The sequence below is a fragment of the Chlorocebus sabaeus genome, chromosome 9 (assembly GCF_047675955.1).
Source record: "Chlorocebus sabaeus isolate Y175 chromosome 9, mChlSab1.0.hap1, whole genome shotgun sequence".
NCBI lineage: Eukaryota > Metazoa > Chordata > Mammalia > Primates > Cercopithecidae > Chlorocebus > Chlorocebus sabaeus.
Genome location: NC_132912.1, coordinates 120,832,969 through 120,857,132, shown reverse-complemented (window position 1 = coordinate 120,857,132; position 24,164 = coordinate 120,832,969). Strand labels below are relative to the sequence as shown.

General features: G+C 38.6%; 1 protein-coding gene across 1 annotated transcript in view; it reads right to left on the bottom strand.

Annotated features, from left to right (window-relative positions):
• LOC119627981 (protein CASC2-like) overlaps positions 1–24,164 on the bottom strand; it is a 38,111-nt gene that overhangs the window by 3,936 nt on the left and 10,011 nt on the right. The gene's annotated exons all lie outside the window — the stretch shown is intronic.

Below are 24,164 nucleotides of genomic sequence, written 5' to 3'. Positions count from 1 at the left end.
TAGAAGCTAGCCAGAGTACATAAAGGGAATAAAAATGCATTTTTCATTATGTTTTATTCACTGAAGGAATTTCTGTGTTTTTTTTTTTGTTGTTGTTGTTGTTGTTGTTTTGTAATAGATGATTAAAGAATACAGGACAGCATGTTATACAAGAATAACAAAGACAAACAATTAGCAAACTATTGAGTTAGAGTGGATCTACTGTGGTGCATGTTTAATTGTAGGACTAAACAAACGCCTGTGCATTGTTAATGGGTGAACATATTGGCTGAGCTATCTGAGCTATTCCTGCTTATAAAATAGAACCTGAAGCAAGTGTATAAGACTTTGTAGTTTGTATTTTTATATTGGCCTTATTCTTTACTCCATGTTATGTTCTTACTTTTGTTTTTCTCCTCATTTATGTTATCTTGAAGTGTCTTATGTACCCTTAGAAGCTACTTTAGGTCCAATTTAGAACTAGAGTTACATATAGTTTGAATTTTACACCATTATGGACATTTGAAGATGTTATCATTCACTGATAGGCACAAATTATTATAAGAAAAGCTGAAGTCATTAGCCCAAATAAAGGATTAGAATTAACAATGAAAGTGAACTTAGAGTATAATTAATGAATTCTCTAATTGCTCTTCCTGTGTTAGTTCATTAAGCCTGACTATTGCGTGGATATTCAGGCATCTGTCTCCAACATCTGTCATCTCACTGATTCCCGGGTTGACTCTGTTGAAGCCTGGGAGGAAGGGTTTGCCTTTCCTCCTTCACTGCTCTTTGCATTTCCCTCCAAAATCTGAACATGCTGTGAAAACGAAAACCTTTCTCTAATACAATTGTCTGACAATGGGCAGAACGACCGTGAGAAAGGTTTAAGACTTCCACGGAAAAGTTGCAGATTATGCTCACTTCAACCTTTGCTACCATTGATTGTGCATGGTTAACAGCAGAGCAGCTCTTGGCCATGTGTCACCTTTAGGCTCAGAGTTTTACTGGTAATGAGATAGTATATGGGCAGATATCTGCTCAGATAGATGACATTCCCAACCCACAGACTCATTTGTTGGGAACAAGTTCACAGCCAGTGTGTGGGAGGCACCTCATGACCCTCCCCAGCAGAAAGACTCACAATAGGTCTCACTGTGTTCAAAGACTGACAGGATAGAGGGGAAATGAGCTCATCCTTTTCTTGTCTGGTATTCTAGTCCAAACTTTATTGGACTGGTGTTCTAGGTAACCCACTCACTAAAAATTGCAGGAGCAGAAAGATCTAGGTGGGGTGGAGGCACAGAAAAGACAAAAGGCGAGTCACTATCTTGTAATCAGCTTAAGTTCCAGGACTTTGCATTAAAAAGGAATAGTTACTTAGGTATATAGCACTTTAGCTGCAGAGTAGTTGACCAGCAAAAACAGTCCCAGGATAAGTTCAAAGCTGGAAATGATGTTGGTTGGGGGCAGCATGCTTGGTTAAAACACTTTCTCTGCAGATACAGGTGGTGATTTACGCATGCAATTGAAATGCATTCAGGATACATTTATATATATATATAAAATAAAGCTCACTGCTATTTTTAAAATAGGTTGACTTCAGCTTGTACCTGCAGATACTTATATGTACACTTGTTCATACTTATATGTACTTACATGTATACTTATATACAGATATACAGATACTTATATGCATACTTGTTCGTGACCATTAGAATTAACAACATAGAACATTTGGGATATTTCAGAGTTCCACACTTGACCTTACCCAAAAGATCTAGAAGCGATTGTTTTCAGAGTTCTGGTTGCATGGATTTATTAGAAAATGCCCTTCTGTAGGGAAGATATGGCTTACTATTGCATTTCTCTTTTGCAGAAAAGCAAGTCCAACAAATCAGTGATATTATTATAGCAAGAAATTATCTATGGGGCTCCACTTCCCCAGGATATATTTCAAATGAGTGTGGGGCTATATGGAACTTAGAGAGTGGAAAGACCATGGAATAATCAGGAGATTAAGTTTCCAGTCCAGGTTCTGCCAACAAACAGCCCTATTACCTCAGCAGGTCTCCTCCTTGTTCCATCTTTGTAGAAGAAAGAAATCACTGATTTCTAAAGCTTCCTTCCTGACCTGACTTGTTTGGACATTATGTTCTTTCCCCGCTGGATAAACAAGAGTTATTCCCTGTGGGTGGTGGTGTGAGGAAATCACTCAAAGCGAGTAAACTGTCCTCTTCTCTCCCCTGTGGGAATCACAACTTCCTCTCAACTTAAGTTGATAGCGCTTTTGCATTTTTAAATTCCTATGATGAGAGGTCATCAAAAAAGAGCCACCTGATCAATCAATTCATCCAGAAGGTCCCAGTTTATCATCTTATAAGAAAAGTACGCTCATTGATTCATTGGTTTATTTATTTGTTTATTCACTTATTCAACAATTATTTACTAAGTACTCGCTATGGGCCTGTCACTACAAAGAGGATAAAGCAAAGAACAGGAGAGAGGAGTCCCTGTCCTTCTGAAGCTCATGATTGAATGGAGGATGCTTATTTTAAAGCATAAGTAATTACAATAGAGTGAAAGGAATAAAAATGTAAGTAGGTACAGAAAGCAGTGAGAATACTTAGCAGGGGAGTCCCCATCCAGTCTAAGGGTCAGGGAAGATGCTTCCCGAAGAGCTGGCACTTAAGCAGAGTCCTAAAGGATGAGGCATAGTTAGTGAGCTTAAGGGAGTCTTGGAGGGAGGGCAGAGAGCAAAAGTCATTTATCCATGCTCTGCAAATCACCTGACACATGGAGGCACCTGTCCCAGGTGATAGGATCTTAATGGGCAGCTCAGGAGAGAAGGGAACACTTTGAAACATGAAAATATGTGAAGTCTGATTCTGCCCTTTGGAGAGACTGATGAATTCAAATAGGATGTATCATACAGGTTCTTACTTACAAGTAATAGAGCTTGACTCTAGAAGATAAACGCACAAAAGGTACTTATGTAAAAAGATATAGGGCAGGGCCTTTTTCTTTCAATCAAACTGGAATAAGAGAGACTGATTTTACTCTCCTGAAACAACCAAAAAGCCAACAGAATACCTTCAAACCAGTTTTCGAGATACTGATTATCAAACATTGGAGAACACTGATCCCTGAGAGACAGGTTTATTAATGAGGTGACCCTAGGACTGCCCCAGCTTACTGCCTGGAGTGACTTTCCAGGTGGTGGTGCAGGACCAGACAACCTGGCAGACTCCCTGCTTGAAGAAGTGGAACTGAGAATCTGGGGAGACCAAAGGAGCTGGAGTTCACAAGACAGGGTGCCAGGGAGGAGAGAAGGCACACAAGGAGAATTCCAGACATCTGCCGAGGACCCCCTGCAAGTATTTAGCTGATGATTGTTCATTGCAGGTGTGTGAAGAAACTATCTAAACTCAGGTTAAAAAAAAACAACTGAAAGGATGAGAGGCAACAGCATCCAGCATACCACAGGATCTGGAAAATGGTGTGTTCCCACCAGCCAGACTGGACAACTTCCTGGTTCATAGGGCATTAGTTCATAGTGCATTGATAGTGGCGGGAAATTAATGTCTTTAGGCTGATTACAGCCCTGCTACCACATAGCAAATCTTAAAAATAAGACCCAACAGTCCAAACTGCTTTCAAATAACTATGTCACAAAACAGCTCAAAAATATTTACAGGAATACAAAAATATCAAGCACCCAATAAGGAAACTTATACTGTCTGACATTCAAGTAGAAATAACTAGGCATGTAGAAAAATGGGAAAATATGACCCGCAATGACAAAAATCAATCAAAAGCAACCTGGACTGACAGATGTTACAAGTAGCAAACAAGAATATCCAATTATTGTATGTATTCCATATGTTTAAAGAATTAGGCAGAAACATACATAGAAGATATTTTTAAAATACTCAAATTGAGGTCCTACAAAGAAAATCTACAATGTATGAGATGGCAAATACATTGTATGGGATTAACAGAAGATTAGAACTTGCAGAAAGAAAGATCAGTAAACTTGAAGATATACCCATAGAAACTTTCAAGATGAAGCACAGAAGGATTTTTTTTTTTTTTTTTTAATGAAAATAGCATTAGTGAGCGTGGGACTTTCAAGGCTTAATATAACTAGAACTGGAATTTTCAAAGAGCAGGAGGGATGGGGAACAGAAAAAGATATTTGAAGAAATAATGTCTGAAAAGTTTTCATGGAAACTGTCAATCCAGAGAGCCAAAAAGCTAGACAAAGCACAAGCACATGAACAATGAAGAAAATCACACCCAGATACTTCATAATTGCACTGCTCAAAGGTAAAATTGTTTTAAAAACTTTTCTAAAAAGTAAAAAAGTCTCAAAAGTAGTCAGAGGAAAAATAAAATTATGCTACATACAGAGGAATAAACATATGGATTCTAACAGATTTCTTGTCAGAGCAACATGTTTATAGAGCTGAAAAACAAATCTATGAACCCAGAGTTCTGTACCATAAAAATATCTTCACAAACAAAGGCAAAATAAAGGCTTCTTCGGAGTTTTCAGAAAATACAGATTTTCATCAAGGAATGAAAAGAAGAGGATATGGTATCTACATAGTTAAATATTTTTTTTCTGGTTTTAAAATATTTTTAAACAACCACTGACTATTTAAACAAAAATAGTTACAGTGTAGTATGGATTTGTAACATCTGTGAAAGTAAAATTTGTAGCAATAGCCAAGGCTTAAGAAGGGAGAAATGGAAGCATCCAATTAAAAAAAAATCTTATAACATATGTGAAGTCATATAATATCACTTGAAGGAATAGTGTAATAAATTAAATATGTATACTGTAAACCCTAAATAAATTAAATGTGTGTAGTATAAACCCAATCATAAAGATGACAACAAAGAGTTATGGCTAAGAAACCAACAAAGGAAATAAAAATTGAATAATAAAAATATTCAATTAATCCAAGAGAAGACAGAAAAAAAGAGAGGAAAAGGGAGCAAATAACTGAAGGGATAAAGAGAAAACAAATAGCGAGATGACAGATTTAAACCTAACTATATCAATAAGCACATTAAATGTAAGTGATGGAAACGCCTTAACTAAAAGCAGATCTGGTAAGATGGGGTATACTGCCTATAAGAAGCACATTTTATACATAAAGACACAAAAAGGTTAAAAGTAAAAGGATGGACAATATATGCTATGCCACACTAAACAAAAGAAAGTTAAAGTGGCTATATTAATATTAGACAAGGTAGATTTCAGATCAAAGAATATTACCAGAAATAATGAAGACCATTTTAGAATTTTAAAAGGGTTAGTTCATTAAGGGACATAATGACTCTAAATATTTATGTACTCAATAACAGAGCTTCAAATTATATGAGCAAAACTGATGGAACTGAAAAGATAAATTAAAAAATCCAAAATGATAGCCACAGATTTGAATACACCTCTGTTACTAATTGGTCAAAGAAGTAGACAGACAATCAATAAGAATATAATATAGAATATCTAAATATTATCAACCAATTTGATCTGATTGGCATTTATGGAACACTCCACCTAACAACAGCATAATACACATTATTTTTTAAGGACATAAATTACATTTACCAAGGACTACATTTTGAGCCATAAAAAGTGCTCAAAAAATCCAAAAGAATTCAGGTCGACACAAAGTATATGTCGAATTTATGTCAAATAATTTCATTTTATTTGACCAAAATGAAATTAAATTAGAAAACAATAACAGAAAATATTTGGCAAATCACCAAATATTTAGAAATAACATGCTTCTAAATAAACCCACTGGTCAAAATGAAATCAAAAAGGGAAATTAGAAAATAGTTTCAACTGAACGAAAATCTAAATACAACATATCGAACTTTGTGAGATGCTGTGAAATAGTACTTAGAGATACAGTCATCATTAAATGCATATGTGAGAAAAGAAGAAACATTTCAAATTAATGACCTAGTTTTTCACCTTGGAAAACTAGCAAAAAAGAAAGCAAATAAAACACATAGTAAGAAGAAGAAAGAAATAAAGATTGGAGCAGAAACTAATAGAATAAAAACCAGAAAAACAGTAGAGAAAATTAATGAACCAAAAAATTAGTTCTTTGAAAGGGTCAATAAGATTGAAAAATCTCTAGCCATGCTGATCAAGAAAAAAGTAGAAAACACAAATTACCAATATTAGAAATGAGAGAGTTAAGTGATATCACTACAGAATCTACAGACGTTAAAAGAATAATAAGGAGATTTTATGAACAATTTTATGTCAATAAATTCAACAGCTTAGACAAAAGAAACAAATTCCTTGAAAGATACAAACTATCAAAACCCACTCAAGAAGAAATAGATAAACTGAATATTCCTATGTCTAAAATGAATTTGTCGGTAAAAATCTTCCCACAAAGAAAACTCCAGGCCCAGGTGGCTTCACTGGAGAATTCTACATTAAAGAAATTAACAATAACAATGCTAAACAAAGTCTTCCAGAAGATAGAAAACAAGAGAATGCTTCCTAACTCATTCTATGAAGTCAGCCTTACCCTGATGGCTAAACCAAAGACATTATGAGAAAAGAGAACTACAAACTAATACTGTTGTTAACATGGATGTAAACTTTTAAACAAATTTCAGCAAACTGAATCCAATAATATATCGAAAGGGGTAATACATCATGTCTATTATGTAAGGTTTTTTATGTAACATTAAAAAAGCAATCATAATTCACCACATGAATAAACACAAAAGAAAAATCATTTGATGATCACAACACATGCAGAATAAGCATCTGACAAAATTCTGCAGCATTCCTGTTTGCTTCTCCATAAACATTAAATTCTCCGTAAACTAGGAATAAAAGGGAACTTCCTCACGCTGTTCAAAAGCATTTGCTGAAAACCTACAGCTAACATTATATTTAGTGGTGAAAGACCAAATGTTTTCCCTCCAAGAACAGGAATGAGACAGGAATGTGTACTCTCCCCAGTTCTATTCTACATTTATTGGAATTTCTAACAAGTGTAGTAAGTCAATATGTGATATAAAAGTCATCCAGATTGAAAAGAAGTAAAGCTGTCTTTATTTGCAGAAGACATAATGATTTGAGCAGAAAATCTGATGAAATCTACCTAAACATTACTACAACTAATAAATGAGTTTAGTAAGCTTGCAGGATGCAAGATCAATATGCAAAAAATCAATTTTAAATATATATATTTTTATGTATTTATATAGATATATAAAAATATATTTACATATCTATATAAATATATAAAAATATATAATATAAAAATATACATATATTATATAAATATATATTTATATATTAATATTAATATAAATTTATATAACATAAATTTAATATATAATATAAATTTATATATTAATATAAATACATATACATACATATACCCTAGTAATTAAAATTATAAAAACAATACCGTTTATAATAGCATTATATAACATGAAATACTTAGAGAGAGATCTGGCTAAAGATCTGTCCCTAAAGAGAAGCCTGACTAATGCAGATGTTAAAGACCTGCATACTGAAAACTATGGCTGAAAGATATTAAAAGAGACTTAAATAAATGGATATCATATGCTCATTAATCAATAAGTGAAATTATATTTTCAGTTGTTTCCTTAGTTCATCTACAAACTCAGTGCAATCCTAATCAAAATTCCAGCAGATGATTTTGTAGAAATTGACCAACTTATTCTGGAAGTTCATATAAAAACATGAAGGATCTGGAATAGCCAAAAGCTATGAAAAAGAAAAACAACTTTTGAGTACTAACACTGCCTGACTTAGGACCTATAAAATTACAGTAGTCAAGACACGGTGGTATTGATATAAAGATTGAAAAAGAGACAAACAGAACAGAATAGAGTACAGAGCTAGACCTTCACGTATCCAGACTACTAATTGTCAACAAAAGTGCAAAGGTAATACTGTGACAAAAGGATACTTGCTTTTTTAAATGGGTCAGAGCAATTGGATATGTATTTGCCAAGATAGGTAAAACTTTAAGAAAATAACATAGGAGAAAACTTTGTAACCTTGGGTTAAGCAAAAAATACTTAGATACAATGCCAAGCTTAATTCAGAAAGGAGCCAATTGATAAACTGGACTTCATCAAAATTTAAAACTTAAAACTTCTGCTGTTCAAAAGACACTACCAAGAAAATGGAAGAAAGAAGCCACGGACGGGAAGAAAACATTTGCAAATTATATATCTAATAAAGTACTTCTATACAGAATATATAAATAACCCTCAAAACTCAATAATTAAAAAAACAAGAAAAATGGGCAAAAGATTTGAAGGATATTTCATTAAAGAAGAAATACAGTGAGGAATAAGCACATGGAAAAAGGCTGACAGCATTCCACAACAGAAAAATGCAAATTAAAGCTGTGATGATACACCACTACAAATCTATTAAATTAAATTAAATTAAATTAATTAAAAGACTGACTATTCGCAATGTTAGTGAGGAGGTGAAGAAATTAGAACTCTCATACAATGGTATAACTGATGTGGAAAACAGTTTGCCAGTTTCTGAAAACATTAAATATCCACTTACTATATGATCCAGCCATTCCACTACTAGGTATTATTTTTCCAAGAGTGACAAAAGCACATGTCCACAGGAAGACTTGTAGGTGACTTATACAATATGCTCATAGCATATTCATTTGCAATAGCAAAGATCTGGAAACAAAACGTCCATTAACAGGGGAATGAATAAATAAATTGGCAACACCATACAATGGAATACTACTCAGCAATGAAAAAGAGAATGAACTATTGTTAGACACAACAATGTGATTGAACCCAAAATTAATAATGCTAGGTGAAAGAGTATCAACAAAATGAGAGTACATATTATGTGATTTCACTAACATAAATTCTAGAAAAACTTAGTGTCAGAAAGCAGATCAGTGGTCATCTGGAGATGGGGAATGAACAAGTCAAAGAAAACTTTTGGAGGTGATAAATAAGCTCATTGTCTTGATTGTGTTGATGGTGTAGGGTCAAAGAAAACTTTTGGAGGTGATAAATAAGCTCATTGTCTTGATTGTGTTGATGGTGTAGGTTCAACTTTGTCTAATTTTGCACTTTGTGTACAATTTATTGTATTTTCATTTAGCTTTTAAAAAGTCAAACAAAAACTGGAAAAGTATATTTGCAACAGATATAAAAATTGTATCTATAATAGATAAAAAGTTAATATAAATTGACACAAAACACTAATATTCTAACAGATAAACAGGCAAGGTCACACACAGATCTTAAAAATAATAAAAATATAGACTGGGTGAGAGGTGGCTCATGCATGTAATTCCAGCACTTTGAGAGGCCAAGGCGGGTGGATCACTTGAGGTCAAGAGTTTGAGGCCAGCCTGGCCAACATGGTGAAACCCTGTCTCTACTGAAAATACAAAGATTAGCCAGGTGTGGTGGCACCCGCACCTGTAATCCCAGATACTCGGTCAGTCGAGGCAAGAGAATCGCTTGAACCCAGGAGGTGGAGGTTGCAGTGAACTGAGATTGCGCCACTGCACTCCAGCCTGGGCGACAAAGTGAGACTCCACCCCCCCAAAAAAAATAAAAATAAAAAGAATAAAAATATGACCAGTACTTTAAATGAGAAAATGTTCAACCTCATGGAGAACTGAGAAAATAGAAATTAAAGCAACTCAAATGTATCAATTTTTACCTTACAAATTAGGAAATATTAAATTTTTTTTTTTGAGAGACTGGGTCTCACTGTGTTGCCCAGGGTGGACAACCTGCTGGTGCAGTAGCTATTCACCGGTGGTATCATAGCATACCATAGTCTTGACCTCCTGGCCTCAAGCCATTCTCCCGCTTCTGTCTCCTGAGTAGCTGGGACTACAGGCTCATGGCTGGAAATATTTTTAAATGATAAAAACAATGTTCATTAAGGTATGATAAAATAGTCTCTCACATACTGCTAGTAAGCATATAAATTTATATTATTATTTTGGACAACAATTTGGCAATGTGGATTTCAAATAACAAATAACCTGAGCCTTGAAAATGGACCTGATATTGATTCAGTAATTCTACGACTGGGAATCCACCCTAAGGAAAAAAGTACCAAAAATGGAAATCCATCCCCTTTCCCACAAAGATATTCATAGCAACAATACTTATAGTAAGGTAGCCTTGGAAACAATGTAAAATTGAACCATAAGGGGTCTTTATGTTATTGTTATATCAATTTCCTGAAAAATTATACAACCATATAAATTCTATTTATAAAGATTTCTTAATAACTTGGAGAACTAGGGGAAAATATTGAAATATTAAAAATAAAAAACAAAAAGTACACAAAATCACAGTATGATTACAACTGTTTTGTTAAAATGTGTTTTTACAAGAAAAAACACTAAATAAAGATGTTGACGATAGTTTTCTTTGGGATTCTAAACGTACAGCCGAATTTGCTTTCCTTCTTTATGTTATTCACATATTTCCAATTTTTATGTGGCTATTGAACTTTTGTATTAAGAGGCAAAAAATCTTTTTAAAAAAGAAGCAGAAACTCTGATCAGTTCTTCACAGATTTTACAATTTGAGAATAAAAGTTTTAATTACATTTTTCTTCCTAGTTATTTGGAGACTGTTCAATATAGGCTGTTTCTACTCACAAACTGATACTGGAAAGAATCGATATTGATCTGTTTCCCATTTCCCGTTTTTTGTCATTTCTCATCTTTGTCACCCACTCTTTGTGTGACAAGTTATGTTTTTTTTTAATCTAAGTTTCTTCATCTTCTCAATGACAGAACTGAACTGGGTTTATACATTCCTGCATCACATATTTCCAGAACATCTGCTCTGGGCAGGGCCTTCAAGATGGGAGTAGGGGCAGCTGGAGAACCTACGAAGCTCCCACTTCAAGATTCCCACTAGACAGCTCATGTGAAAAGCAGGTTTCTGAGAAGGGGTGATTTTCCATGGGCCGTCCTCAGGGGATGAGACTGGCATCAGAGTAGGAAGAAAGCACTCACCGAGAAGGGTGAAAATAGCCCACAGATCAGCAGGGTAAATGCAGCCTGCTGGGCATGTCCACCTAGAAGCCAAAAGGACAAATAAGTTGGGAGGAAAAAAATTTTAAAGATCAGACAAAAATAAAGTGTAGTATTTCTTAGAGTCCAGGCAATGCATCCACCATCAGCTCAGAGATAAGCAAGTGTGGAGTTGCTTTCCTGTAGAAAGAGGCAGCAGTGTGAGGGAATAGGTCAGAGAGACAAAAAGGCAAAGTGACAGTGAAATGTGTGTGCGGGGGGATTCACTCTAGATGCCAGGAACTTATAACGTGTTTATAACCAAGTTTACTTGGTCCCGAAGACTGGGGTTTTTATATTAGCTGAATGGGTCACAAACTCTACTTTCATGGAAGGTTACATTGCTCCAGCAAACACCTTGACTTCGGAACACACCTTCCCCACTTCTGCTCCTGCCTCTTCTCCATCTTGACTTGTAGACGTGGATGACTCCAGAGCAAGCTGACTGCGTCACACAGTCATCAGGAAAAATGTGCTAGCTGCCTTTAGCCTGAATTAATATTATGCTTTCAGTTTAAGCCTCAGAAAGAGAATCTATTTTGACTTTTCTGTAAGCAAAAAGTGATCATTTGCTGATGGCTCCTTGTGCAATTCAAAAAGAAAATTATTAGATGTATGTAGGCAAGTACTGACTTGCAATGACAGTTTCTGTGAAGATGCAGAATGTATCAAGAATATACTGCTAGGAATTTTCTGTTTGTTTTCATTATCTAATGTGCACTAGGTTTGAGGGAGGTGAGTGTGTGTATATACGTGTTTCCATGTATGGAGAAAGTGCAAAGTTATTAACATTTTCATCTGCAGAAACGGATTGAAATTGTGTTCATTGACTCACAAGTAGGATCCATTACTGGGTGCTGGTTGGCAATGTCTTCTGAAAAGCACATAATAAACGAGAAATTGTCATGCCCAAGGCAGCCGCAACTGCTTCTTCTAGACAAGGGCTTTGAGGGTTGGTTTTCACGGGACCTGGCTTGAGCTGGAGGCCCCCAGGCTCCAGGGAAGGGTTTGATAACAGCCAGTGGGTCACACTGTGGCTTGTCACTTTCTCAGGAAAAGCTGATCCTTTTTCTAAGTCCACAAGTGGCAGGATTATTGTGTAAGTTCTTCTGAGATGCTTTCATCCTGTTTTTTTGTCTAAGGCTGTTGAAGGAGCTTTGCCAGGAAAAGCAAAGAATAAAGTTGAAAGACACCCAGTGCTAATGTCCTTGGTTCCACAGGCATGGGTGCCAGGGACTCTAAATGGGACGGCCTTCGAGAGGTCCTGGAGATGGGAGGAAGCACATCAGAGAAAGAGACACAGCGGGGGAGACACTAAAGGGCCTCTGTGGCCACTTCTCTTGCCCAGGGCAGATCCTTCAGGCATGGGGTTTTCCATTCTAGCCAGGAATGACAAATCCATCTGAAGGGTACATTTTCAGCCAGTGGAACAGTCGATTGTGTGCAAGACCGCAGGCTCTGTGCATGTTGTTGACCACGCTGCCTCCCCTGAAGAGGCTCGATGCTTTCTCGATGTTCCTCTCTCCATCATAACGATCTTATGTGTTTCTCCGAGTCTGGTTTGCAGTCTCCCCACTAGACCTTTTCCACTTACCCCATCTGTCCTTCACACTGCGACCAGGGGCACCTCTTTTTTGTTGTGAACAGACTCGCTTTTGTCATTGACACATTCTTTGGATGCTATTTTTCTATCCTCGATAAATTTCCATTCCAGCCAGGAGTGTCAGAATCTCTGCAGTGACAAATCCATCTAAAGGGTACATTCTGGCCAGGACCCACTGATGGCAAAATGGGTCAAGTGGGACATTTGTCTTCAGCATCTCTCTACCTCCATCTGACAAACATCCTGTACCTGAGCTGCTTGTAGTATGCAAGGAACATCAGACACTTCTCTCTCTCCTTCCCCTTCTCCCATCAAAACTTATATATCCTGGGTACCAATCTCTCAGGGCCCTTTTAGGGGCTGAAGTTGAAGTACAGTAGCTTGTAAATAAGAGACACCTTCTCTACGGACACTTTGGTATTTAACAGGGGCTCTGAGTGCTTTGAGCTAAAATGGTAAGCAAAGTTGGCTTTTTAGACCCTGAGGTAGATTAGAGTGGGGAAGAATTTTGGAACCATGGAAGGAGTGTAAGGGCCACTGCTTAGGGTCCTTCATGTCATGCTTAGAGATGGATGTCCAGGAAACTATTGCCTTGAGAAATTCATGCTAAGTCCGGAACACTTAGCACAACATCTGTTAAGCTGAGAAAGCAGTGCAGCTTTTTAAAGTGGTTCAATAATTACTCTCAGACACAGAATATGTGTGCATGCGTGCATGTGTGTGTGCGTGTGTGTGTGTGTGTTAGTGTCACTATGCATGGTTGTGCAGGTTGTGAACTGCAAAAGGGCTGCATGTAGGGAGGCACTGTTCCTATGGCAAACATTAATGCATATCTTAGGTAAGACAATCAACTGGCAGAGGCCATTTCTAATTGGGAGAGGGGAAAAGTCAGTGCAGGTTTCAGTGAGAGACAGAGGCAGGTTCTAGCTCATCCCTCTTGGGCTCTCCCCTACTTCAAGGTCCTGATCACCTGCCCTACAACTTCAGGCTCAGCTGAAGAAGAAACTGTGTCTTGAGTCTATTTCTCCTGCTCCTACAATTGCTTGCTGTATACCATCCTAATGGTCCTGCTTCTCTCACCCTGACTGAGACAGCTCGGCCTGAGCCTGCCCACAGCTTCTTGCCTCCTGCACTCCAGCCTCCCCAGCTCCTCTTTCTGTTCCTGGGAAATGCCACACGCTGCTCCCTCCCACCCTAGAGCCTTTGCAATCCTGTGCCTTCAGAGTACCCAGATCATATGAGAATAAAGCTTGACTCATGCCCTTCAGCTGCAAAAGAAAGAAAAAAGGGACGTCCCCAATTTCTGAAGAATAAAGCGTCAGACCCTTTTCCAGCCAAGACGTGCCCAACATGCTTTGCCCCTTTCTAAGAGCATGTGGTTTCCTTTTCCTCTCCCCTATTGGACAGCTGGCTGAGGCTGTCACTGGGAGCTCCACCCTTTCTGAGTCACGAGGCCACCAGCTCCCTCGAAGCTGGGAATTTGAACCTTGAGCAGAGGGAAAAACAGCTGGATCCAACTAGAATTGCATCCTGGCCATGGCTGCCTGTGTCTGACCCCACAACTGGAGCAGAGCCTGCCCTCCAGCCTCCATGCTGCCTTAGTTCCTTCCTATGGATGGGACATTTCAAAATCCTTTCAAGAAATTCCTCCGTGCTGAAGCTACCCAGAATTGGCTATGGTCCTTGTTAACTATCAGAGTGTTCTTCATACCTTTGCCGTTCTTGTTCCTATTGCCAAATCTTACCCAACTCTCAAGATGATCTTGTACAAATACTGCTTCCTCCAAAAAGTCTTCCAGCATCTTTGCCCTCCTATCCCAGGCCAAAAGGAAGGATCCTTCTTACTTCTTCTCTCCCACAGCCCTTTTTCCTTCTCTGGCACTGTGTATCAGACAGTACCGCGTGCGCATTCTGGATGAGGTCTTCACTCATTTGTGGGTCCTGAAGGGCCCTTCACAGTGTCTTACAAATGGTAGGTTCTCAACAAAGCCTTGGTGGATGCACATTGCATTATTAATAGCTGGGGTGGCTGGGGCGCATTATGTTCTCTCTGCCTCCTTGGCTAGCTCTGTGCATGTGTGATTATCTCTTCTTGTTTCCTTTATTTTGAAGAAACGGAGGTATTCCTTGTTTACAAGTTTCAGATAACTCTACACAGTAGTATTATACTGACCAGCTTTGATCTTGTAAACAGCTTTAAAAGTGATGATTTTAGGGGGTAACAGTAAACCGATGGCACAGAAATGTTACAGGCTCAATTGCACCCTGAAACGTAAATAGAGCTGGGTACATGACTTCTTATAATCTGTGCCCATTGGCAGTGGTCTTCCAGTTCACTTCCCACGCAGGTGAAGGCTCAGCGTCTCACAGCTTCCCTTGCGTGTGTCTCTGTGACGCCGAGAACAGGGGTGAACAGCACCAGGCTGCTGAGGTTCTGGTGTTCAGTGCTCTGGGGCTTGGTGGAGCTGCTGAAAGAAAATGGCATCCATAGAGAATATGGGGGAGAAAGAGAGAACAAAGCCTTTCCTGTTACAGATTGAGAAGACATGTTTCAGGCAAATTGAGCAACTGAAAAGGCGTATTTTCTTTCAGACTCTTTACACTCTTACAGGAAAATTAGAGGAGACATGGAAAATTCAAAGTATGCTGTGTCTCCATGAATTGAATCATGTTATCTGATTTGAAGACTGCGAAGTTATTAATAATTTTATTTATACTAGCTCATGAAATTAGTTGACTTTGGAATCGATCTTTGTTAAAGTGAAGTGGAACGCTGAGTGATCTGGGGACAGGCAGGACATTACCATGACTTTTGAACACATCACTTCAATTTGTCTCAGCTCATCTAGTGCCTTTCATGTCACAGAACATTGAATTTGGAAGGAAACCTAAAAATTCTCTTATGTGTCAGAAAGTATTTTAGTGGGCAATTGGCCTTAAAAAAATTACGAACTTCATTTCCTTTCAAGGACATTTTAGCTTGGTGTTGGCATTACTCATTCATGTGTGTAGTGCTACAAGAACATCTTGGGTATGGTAGAAAATAAATGCAATGTACAGTTTTGCCCAACTTTCCATGACATATTGAAGAGCATGGACACAGTGTAGAGAAATTTAGATGAACTGTACTTCATGTCCTAGACCATTTTAGGAAAGACTATCCCAGAGCCTTCACAAAAGCCTCAATAAGACATTGTCTTCAAGATGATATTGCCTGTTTGTGGTACTAAACTGATCTTTACTGAGAGTGTCTCCCATTGACCAACCCAATTAGAAACTTGAATTGTGGTGATGGCACTTCAGGACCAGTAGGGCCCCTCCCGATCATCTTTCCTCATGTCTTCACATCATCACTTGAATCTACTCTTCTTCCAGTGTCTTCAGCTCAGTAAATGGCCTGACTTCATCCCATTGCCAGCATGTGATTCTCAGCATTCACCTAACAAAAGCCCCAATCTAACTGTATCTTGCACCCTATCTCCTTTCTCACTCCCATTCATAGTCCAAACACCATCATCTCTACCCTAGACTACGGCCATGGCATCCCAGTTGCTGTCCTCATTTTTTTCTCTTCTTCCTCTTCCTTTCCCATCCATTCTACATACAGCAGCCTAGGCTATACTTCCGAGACACCAGTCTTACTGTGTCTTACCCTTACTTTTCACCCATCAGTGGATTCCTCTGTGATACTTTAGCATGGCTCCCGAGGCCCAGCATCTTCTGGTCCCTCTCTCACTCTGTATCACATACCGTGCATTCACTCTACCCATGACTTAGCCATGCAAACTTTCGCTGTGTTCCTCAATGTGCCAAGACCCTATCAATTCAGGACCTACATTTAGGCCGTCCTTTCTACCTGGGACTATATATATCCCCCTACTTTGCCTCAAACCTTCACCCCTCCACAAACTTTCCTGGATACCCTGTTTTCAATCACTGATCTTACCTTAAATGCTGGTTCCTCAGAAATACCACCCTGAACACTGAGATTAAATTCCTTCTGTTAGATGTACCCAGAGGAGGGGCAGTAAACTTTTTCTATAAAGGGTCAGAGAAAAAATATTTTTGGCTTTGTTGGCCATACGGTCTCTGCAGCAACTACTCAACTCTGCAATTGTAGTGGAAAGCAGGCATAGACAATATGTACATGAATAAGCATGACTGTGTTCCAATAAAACTTTATTCACAAAAGCAAGCAGTGGGCCAGATTGAGACCAGGAACCATAATTTGCCAATCCATGCCTAGAACATTCTCTCTCTTTGCATTGTACTATTTATAACAATAGGAAGTAAGTAATTGTATCTGCATGATTACGCGTTAATGTCTGTCTTTGCTCCCTGGACTTCTTTTTCATGAAGACAGAGATCAAACCTGCCTTGCAGCCTCCAGCAGGGACAATAGACACCCAGATAAAACAGTGACTTAAGCCAAGCTAATTTGCCTAGTCAGGTTTTATCCTAAGTCTTTAGCTTGAGCAATGGGAAAGGGGCCTCTATTCTTTCCTATAGAAGACAATAATTTGAGTGTATGGAAAAGCTGAGCTGCTGCAACGATCTTGGCATCAGTAGAAACTGAGAATGGAACCAGCACTGAGAAGTAGGTCTGAGAAATTAAGAGAAACTAACTGGATTATTGCTATATCATTCAGGTCCTAGATCAAGCCCTATCTGACTTAATCTATCTATCTAGTTCTTTTTTTTTTTTTTTTTTTTTGAGACAGAGTCTCACTTTGTCACCCAGGCTGGAGTGCAGTGGCACGATGTTGGCTCATGGCAACCTCTTCCTCCTGGGTTCAAGTGATTCTCCTGCCTCAGACTCCAAAGTAGCTGGGATTACAGTCACACACCACCATACCCGGCTAATTTTTGTATTTTTAGTAGAGATGAGGTTTTGCCATGTTGGCCAAACTGGTCTCGAACTCCTTACCTCAGGTAATCCACCCACCTTGGACTCCCAAAGTGCTGGGATTACAGATGTGAGCCACCATGCCTGGCCTTCTAGTTCTTGATTCTAAAGTTTCATGAGTCAACATATCCTCATTTTATTAAGCACAGTTTAATTAACATTTTTTTGTGGCTTGCAGTGGAAAAATGTGCATAATATCTGATATTTTCTCATTTGTACAGTGGAGATAATAAAACATAACTTGAAGGGTTATTGTGAGCATATAAAAATATACATAAAGATGCCTAACTGCATATTGCACACAGAAACCACTCATGTTGGTTAAATAAATGAGTAACTATTCTCATGAGCAAATACATATATTTGATGAAGCACTATTTACCATAATATGCCTTTATCACATACTTTGCCCTATTTATGATTTTGATTGTGGAAAGTTTTGACATTATTGTCAGTTGGTGAGCAATCAAAGTGCAGTTATCATCTTAATATGTAGTACAAGACACCATGAAAAGGAAATGCAAATTACAAAATTTGATTTTAGCCACAATTTCAGGAATGTATACTGTATTAGTTTGTTTTCATGCTGCTGATAAAGACATACCTGAGACTGGGTAATTTTTAAAGAAAAAGAGGTTTAATGGACTCACAGTCCCAAGTGGTTGGGGAAGCCTCCCAATCATGGCAGAAGGCAAAAGGCATATCTTACATGGTGGCAGGCAAGAGAGAATGAGAATCAAGTGAAACAGGAAACCCCTTATAAAACCATCAGATCTGGGGAGACTTATTCACTACCATGAGAACAGTATGAGGGAAACCACCCCCATGATTCAATTGTCTCCCACTGGGTCCCTCCCACAACATGTGGGAATTATGGGAGCTACTATTCAAGATGAAATTTGGGTGGGGACATAGCCAAACCATATCATATACCTTGTCTAAAAAGAGACTTGCTGACCAAAGAAGATATGAAAATGGTAAATAAGCATATTAAAAGGAGTCCAACAGTATATGTCATTAGGAAGTTGCAAATTAAAATAACAATGAGGTATTTCATTGTTGCAAATTAAACTACATGCCTTTGAACAAAGTCCCAAACACTGACAATACCAAATGCTGGTGAGGATATGGAGCAACAGGAATGCTCATTCGTTGCTGATAGGAATGCAAAATGGACAGCCACTTATGCAGTTTGGCAATTTCTTACAAAACTAAACATACCCTTACTATATGACCCATCTAGCATGTTCCTTGGTATTTACTCAAATGAAAACTTATGTCCATACAGAAACCTGCATATGAATGTCTATAGTAGCTTTCTCATAACTGCCAAAACTTGGAAGCAACCACATGTCCTTCAGTAGTTGGATGGATAAATAAACGGTGGTATGTCCAGACCATGGAATATTATTCAGCACTAAAAAGAAATGAGCTATCAAGCCATGAAGAGACAGGGAAGAAATGTAAATGCATTTACTAGTGAAATTAGTCAACCCAAAAGGCCACATACTATATGATTACAACTATATGACATCCTGGAAAAGGCAACACTATGGAAACAATAAGAAGATCAGTGCTTGCCAGAGGTTGGGGAAAGACAGAAATGAATAGGCAGAGCACAGACAATTTTTAGGGCAGTGACACCATTCTGTACGATATCATAACGGTGGGTACACATTTTTTTACAATTGGTCAAAACCTATAGAATGTGTAATACTAAGAGTGCACCCTAATGTAAACTATGGACTTTGGGTGATAATGATATCAATGTAGGTTGATCACTTGTAACAGAGGTACCAGTGTGGTGTGATATAGCAATAGTTGGGGAGATATGTGTGGAGGCAGAGAGTATAAGGGCCCTTTCTGTACCATCTGCTCAATTTTGCTGGAAGCCTAAAACTTCTCTAAAAATAAAGCATATAATTAAAACATAAAGTGTATTTTAAAAAGAGGCTTGCCCATATCATGGTTCAAATAAGATGTATTTAATAATAAATTTTTTTCTAGGCACCTCTCTTCAAAAAATTCTTCCCCCAAAGAGATTATTTCTGAAGAACCAGAAAAGAAAAAGAAGGAAAAAATAAAACAACCAAACCTCCAAATGTACCTGAGGATTGAGCAGACTGTGTCATAGGTACCAGGGTTTCAATGAGTTTGAAGAGAATAGAATTTGTTTGCTTTTGTCTTATAACCCAGGTACATGAATAACCATTGACTGAAGTTTGCAAAGACATGGAAGCAGTTAGAGTTCAACTGACTCAAGGAACAATCATATGAATCAGAATGGAAGAAAGATGACAAGACTGAAGAAGAAAGCACCGCCTAAAATATAAACTGGAGCCAATTTTTGCCTATCATAAGCCATTCACTGGCCCTTCAGTTGGAATCAAACCTTAAGTTCTTAGCAGTACTGAAGAAGCCCTGTGTGAGCTGGTCCCAGGCTACCTCTCCAGCCTTCTTTCCCACCACTCCCTCCCTGCCATGCTGGCCTCCTGGTTGTTGCTGCTCCAGGGCCTTTGCACTTGCCTGGAAAGCTCTCCTCCTATTGCATGACTTTCTGTCGCTTCATTCTAGTCTTTGGTCAAATGTCACTTCCCCAGAGTGCCCATCCTTGGTCATGAAGCTTAAAATATCAACCTCCTTCCAAACTCTCCATTCCTCTACACTGCTTGATGTTTCTTCACAGCATTAATCACTACCTGATCCTATTACATGTTGCTTTGTTCAATTGCCCCATATCTGTCTTCCCGACACGTTTTGCATATGAGCTCCTGAGGACAATCTCAGCATCTGAGCTAGGCTCAACCTCAGCATCTTACCTCAGTATCCTCACCTCAGAATCTACAGCAGTGCCTCATACATGGTAGCAACTCCATAAATATTTATTGATTGAATTTGGTGCAAACAATTTTTATGTGCCACCTTGGTAATCAATCACATTAAATTTATTGTTTGATTTTCTGACAGTACTACAGACCTCCCTGGAACAGTTCACGTGTCTCCAATGACAGAGACATAGGTGGCTGAGAGTGCAGCCTAACTCATTTATTCCAGATCCAACTCAAACACTCATAATGTAAAGAATATCACATGCTTCCTCATGGCACTGAGACATACTTTTCAAGAGGATTAGCTTGTAAGAGTCAGATAATCCTCCTGGGTTGGATAAATAGATCACACAGAAATTCCTGGGGTGCATTCTACATAAGGCCTTTCACTAAAATTAAATTAGCAACAAAATGAGCTTTACTTAGGGGTAAAGTTTTTTTTTTTTTTTTTTTTTTTTTTTTTTTTTTTTTTTTTAACAAGCTGTTTTAAATGATCACAATCTGAGAGGTAAGGTCTTTCTTAGACATACATGGTGTTTCACATGCCTCATTGCAACCCCCGTGCCCTCACCCTAGGGAGTGAGGCAAGGAGAGGAAGGTTGGAGTTCTCCAAGGGACATCAGCCATGTTTGCAAAGGAAAGCAGATTTGGGATTTATAAAAAAGAACCTAAGAATTCCAAGGATTTAGGAAAATGACTTGCTTAAGTTGGCATCTATAACAACATGAAACTTGCACACCTCCCACCCCCTAACACACAGAAGCTGAGATTTTGATTATATCATATCTCAGCAGCGTTTGTCAATAGCTATCAGTGGGGCAGTGACCTAACCCAGGGCACATCCACCGAACAATACTGAAGTTTGCTTCTTTACTACAAAAATGTCGGTCCTGGTAAGGTCAGCCCAAGCACCTTCTTCTCCCTCAGGTGCAGTACTGTATCTACTCTTGACTGAATCACATAACTGTGCAAATATTTTACTTTCATATATCATTGGTAGCAAGTGTAATACTGAGATTTAAAGGTAAATAGTTAGAGAAATTGCAGTTGCATTGTCAGACTGACATTCCTATCATTGCAAATCAAATTTTGCTGTGTGCAGCCAAAAGCAAATAGTGGTTTTTAGACACAGACTTTTTTATGGGCTCTTTCAGATCATATATACAAGGCTGTGGTTTTGGACAACAAGTAATGAGATAAAAATACATTTTGTAAGGATTATTCTCAGCTAAGGGGTTGAAATCTTTAATTTAGCATCACATTCTCTTCTCACTAGAAGGAGTTAGAACTAAATTGGGGGGAATTAACATTCTCGTCATGACTTAGGAAAAGGAAAAGAGTAGATTTGAATTGGAATCTTAAAGCATGGTTAGCTCCTGAAAGGAGATGCTTTAACATGTCATGTCTCTCATCTCGGCAGATGTCTCATTTGAAGTGCTCAGGCCTGGGCTGTCATTTTTCTGTGATGATGAGTGACATTTTCCAAATGTGAAGGTACTAATCAGGATGAAGAATCATTCATTGAATCAATTCATCCATCCATCCATCCACCCATCCATTCATCCATCCATCCATCCATCCATCCATCCATTCATCCATCCATTCATCCATCCAACCATCTATCCATCTATCATTTGAGACCAGCCTTGAGCCAACCTCTGTGCTAGAATTTGGGGATATAAAACATCCCACCACCCACTTATTTATGTGAATATCAGGATGAATGACACATGGGCACTGATGAATATGAAGTAAATGTGTTATACAGTTTACAGTAAAAGGATTCCCCAAGGAGAAGGGCTCAGGTTCAGTATGGAGTGAAGAAAGAGCGAAGTCACATGGGCGATTTGAGGTGTCACTAGGGCGGAGTTTCCTCAGCACTGTCTAGAAGCTGTGCTATTTGAAATCCACAGGTACACAGAGGTATGAGTGTTCAGGCATTTCTCTTATTGGGTCACACAGGTGATTGGGGTAGGGGCACACAGAGAGAGTGAACCTGGGGAGGTTGTCAGTGGCCAAATGCCAATCACAGAGTCAGTGGTTTTATTACACATGTTCAGGGGAATATGATGTGGTAAGAGGTTAGGCCCAGGCCACATGCTCCATACTGAGCCAGGTACCAAGATGCTGGCAGCACATGAGCAGAGGGTGAGGGCAAGCTCAAGGTCATGTAGGCAATAAGGGCAGAGTAGCATTTGACACATGGTCCGGCTGTCTCCACAATCCCTGTTTTCTGTATGTACTTGGTCCTGAGGAATTCAGCTAATCATCTCAGCCTATCTGTCCAAGAAGAGCTAGAAGCATTGTATGTTGAGTTTCTTATGCTCTGGCAACTTTGCAAACTTGATAAGTTTGTAAGCAGGAAGGTTTTGAATATTCTTCAATCTCCTTTTATATTCTAGCCCATATAAATACGGCTTTATTTTTACCCAGCTCATACTTGGATTCAGAAAGTAGCCAGGTTTTCCAAACTGAAAAGAGATTCAGAAGGCCCTCAGCACTTCTAAAGGGAGTGATATGGGAGACATAGTTATCTCCATTCCATTCCATTCCATTCCATTCCATTCCATTCCATTCCATTCCATTCCATATCACAAGGAGTGACTGAGTACCTAGTTGATTCCTGGCAGAGTGGAGGTTGCACTATGATTAAGACATATTTTCTGCTATCCATAGGGTAGGAAAGACATTCATCTATAGGGCATAAATACAGCATATGGTACAGATAACAACATATGAGTGTTGGTGCAAGACAGTCTGACTCCTATATCAGAAGGGAAAAGGCCAGACACTCATTTTCCCAGCCTCCCTTGAAACTAGCAAGGGGCATATTGACCTAGACCCCAGTGGTCAGTTTCAGTCATCCTAGACTTTTCAACTCGTGGTTCAGACAAGTAGGGACAACCAAGGATTCTTTCTGAGAGAGAAGAAGGTGGAGGCATGATGTACGTACCCACTGTAGTAATGACAGTGATGTTAATGACAGCAATCACGGCTAGGGATTAGGTTGATGGTATAAGTGATGTCACCAAGTCTCCTAAATGAAATAGTTCTGTGGCTTGAAATGAGGCACATAGATTACAGAGGCACATATTATCACATATCTTGGTACATACATTACACTGGGATGTAATAGTACATTCCAAAGATTTGAAGAACTTTCCTAAATCCCTTTTTAAGTGACATTTAAAATCAGCTTTATTGAGACATAATTGGCATATAACACACCACGCATATTTAAAGTGTACAGTGGGATAGTTTGACATGTATATGTACACCTGTGAAATGATCACCACAATTAAGATAAAGACAGACCTATAAAAGTTTCTTCAGACCTTTGACCCTCTAACAGCTTAGTTGTATTTTCTAGAATTTTATATAAATTAAATAATACAGTGCAATGGACAGAGTGAATGTTTGTGTCCCTTCCAGATTCATTTGTTGAGATCTTAATATGATGCTATTAGGATGTGGGGCTTTTGGAAGGTGACTAACCATGAGAGTGGCTGCATGTTCTCACTCATAGGTGGGAATCGAACAATGAGAACAGTTGGACACAGGGCAGGGAACATCACACACCGGGGCCTGTTGGGGGGTGGGGGCCTAGAGGAAGGAGAGCATTAGGAGAAATACCTGATGTAAATGACAAGTTGATGGGTGCAGCAAACCAACATGGCACATGTATACCTATGTGACAAACCTGCACATTGTGCACATGTACCCCA